Here is a 3473-nt window from a genome sequence, read left to right as displayed (position 1 = left end):
GACACGCACGCACGCACGCACGCACGCACGCACGCACGCACGCACGCACGCACGCACGCACGCACGCACGCACGCACGCACGCACGCACGCACGCACGCACACATATATATATATTGTATATAATATATACACTATATATACATATAATACTTTATATAAATAACACATTAAAAATATAAATTTTGTAAAATTTATATTTTTAATGTGCTATTTATATAATATAAAGTGTATTTTATGAAAATATAATTAGAATATCAGCACATCAAAAATAGATATTCTTCCAAAATTATAAAATTTGTATCACATATACTTTATTTAACAATAAAAAAACATACTTACATACATATATACAGTTACGAAATTAATTATCCATACATCATTACATTGATGATTTGTTTAAACAATTATCATGTTAAAAATTGTGGTTTTACGCATGCATTACGGCATATTAATAATTCATATTTATATTTGGATGACTATTAGTTATGAAATTAATGTTGTTACACTAGTTTGAAAAATAGTCTGAAGAAATTATTTATATAAAGATTCACAGACAATTAATTTTGTAACTGTGTATATATTATTAAGAAAGTGTGTGTGTGTGTGTATATATATATATATATATATATATATATATGCATATACAAAAAAAAACAGACTTTATAATTAGGACCCGGACATCTGATCAATCACGTGGCGCGGCCAGAGAACTGCTGCGCATGCGAATGTCAAATGCTTGTTATAATGAAATAGCAATATTTCAGCTGGTGTATGTTCTATTCAATATAAACAAAGTGACCCTAATTATAATCTAAACTTTATAACTTTATAACTTTATAACTTTTTATATACTTAATTTTACATGCTTAATAAAAAGAATTTCAAATAAATGTAAAAAGGCAAAAAAACTAATCAAATTTAAGAAATATAATTTAAAAAATCAGTTGTTATAATGCGATAGTATTTATCCTTAAAAATAGAATATTACTAGAAATAGAAGAGATTGAGGTTGAAAGTAATAGGGATAGTTGTAACATATATAAAAAAATGTTATAATATAAACAAAATATAAAAACATAAAAGAGAGATAGAATTTTGTAATATAAATAATTACTAACTTTTATCTCTTTCTTACACTTTTATATTTTGTTTATAACATTCTTTTATATAGATGTTATATTAAATTGTATTTTTTTAACCCTAATTTCTCCTACTTATTCTAAAAATAAATATAATTTAATATATTATAGGATCGTATATGTGTGATACACAACTATATGAATACAAACTATAGAAATCAAAGCTTTAAACGGTTTAGCTGGATCTTAAATGCTTGTATGATTCTTATATGAATTTATATACTATGTATGTAGTTCTCAAAAACGCGTTTCAAGACCGAAAATTTCGACACGCGTTTTTGGAAACTACGTATGTAGTATATAAATTCACACAAGAATCATACAAGCATTTAAGATCCAGCTAGACCGTTTAAGGCTTTGATAAATATAATTTTTTTAGACTTAAATAAAACAGTTTTTTTCATTAAATTTAAATGGAAAAATTTTAAGCACCCGTCATTTTTTGGTTACTTGTGGAGATCAACCATCGTATAATTTTCGAATGCACTTCTGTTACATCGCATGATGGGATCTTTTTGATAATAGCACCTAAAAAAAAGAACGATTTAAAGTTACTAATGTATATTATCAAAGATAAAGTTCAATGAAATTCGAAATTTACATTCAATTGCTGTAAGAATGTTTGTGTCTTGAAGCTTTAGTTTTACAGATCCTGAATCAGAATAATTAATAATCTTAGCCAGTGAGTTTGAAAATATTTTTCCCAGAAATTTTCCTACAAGTACTTTTTCTTTGCTCTTTCGAATCGGCATCAATAGCATTAAGTAGTCAATCTGAAATATATAATTGTTATTAATTCTTTTATATTTTTTATAGTTACATACTTCAATTATTTACTAATAAATAAAATTAGCAAAAATGACCAATACAATAATAAAAATAAAAAAGATTGTACCGTAAGGAAAAAATTATCATCAATTTTGAGAAACTCCTCAAATTCACGAAAAGCCTCTTCATCCTTGAGAGGTAAGGCAGACAAACCTATCGGTTTAATAAATACTGGATCTTTAAGATCTAATTTTCTATACACTTTTAAAAGTGACATGTTCACATGATCTAATGTTTCCGTTATTTCCTCCTTCAGCTGTATTACAACTTTTAACAGAGTGTTACAATTTCCACATTTGTTTTCTACGAAAAGTTCCAAATAATACATAATAAATGTATTAAATTAAGAAAATTCAGGCTTTACAAAAATAACACGTTACCGTTACTAAAAAATTAATGAGTCATTATTACTTTAGTTTTGTTACCTTTTTCTTAACATTAATAGATTATATACAAATTTTTGTAAATATAAATAGAAAATGTAGAATTCTGCCTTCTAGTAAAGCAATAATGTTCAAAAGCGCTTTCTTAACTTTGGAGGCGTTGCTGTACTAGATATCGTTACTTATAAGGAAATATAACGTCGTTACCAATTTTTACTGGAAAAAAAGTAATTGTAACGGTAACGTGCGTTATAAATAACGCGTTACTTATCAATTCTGAGAAAATTATATTAAATATAAATAAAAATAAATTACTAACCATTTTGTATAGCCGAAGATACTTGAATGTTTGATGGTTTGGTGAAAAAAGCTTTAATATTATAAAGAGTATCTCTTTCAGAAAAAATTTCATCACTATTTGAATCTAAATAAAATAATCGAATGAGAAAATCTTAATAAGTTTCCAATCTTAATCACTCACTGATGATTGAGATGTGTACTCACCATATTCAGATAATATATTTGTTTCCAATTGACTGCTAGAGGCAATAGGTTCACTTTCCTCACTTGCAGGAAGCGAGTTATTAGAATGTTGTTTAGTACGCAGTGTTACATCTTTTACAGCAACATTAAAATCTACTGATGTATTATGAATGATATTATCTTCGTCACATTTCAGGAAAGAATTTTTGACTGGAAGATTTCCACTCTCATTATTCTTTTTCGACCAATCCTTTTTTCTATGTAGAAGTTTTATAACTTCATCAATTATTTTATTTTCATTGCTCTTTTTTGGAAAATCCCCTTTTTTATTTAGAAGTTCTGTAAACCTTTCTGTAATTTCTTGTGCGTTCAATATTTCATTATCTTCATCACTGTCGGAATGAATGAATTTTTTTGACATTTTCTTTGCTTTCTCTGAAGGCTCATCATTTAACTCCTCTGAATTTGACTTTTCGTACAAACTTATGATTTTACGTTTTTTTCTAGGCTTTTCTAAATTAGTTTCTTCTGCTGCTGTGTCAAGATCACTATTGTCTTCGGCTAATTTGCATGCTTTAAGAGCATTACGATATTTATCTATAAAAAATAAGACAGATATGAGCGCAAATCGAATTTATT

General features: G+C 27.0%; 1 pseudogene; it reads right to left on the bottom strand.

Moving 5' to 3' along the window:
* Nucleotides 1-1564: 1564 nt before the first annotated feature.
* Nucleotides 1565-2966, bottom strand: LOC105621118 (annotated as a pseudogene).
* Nucleotides 2967-3473: the final 507 nt, after the last annotated feature.

Source organism: Atta cephalotes (assembly GCF_000143395.1).
Source record: "Atta cephalotes unplaced genomic scaffold scaffold00032, whole genome shotgun sequence".
NCBI lineage: Eukaryota > Metazoa > Arthropoda > Insecta > Hymenoptera > Formicidae > Atta > Atta cephalotes.
Note: the sequence above shows the minus strand (reverse complement) of the source record. Positions and strands in the feature narration are given on the sequence as shown.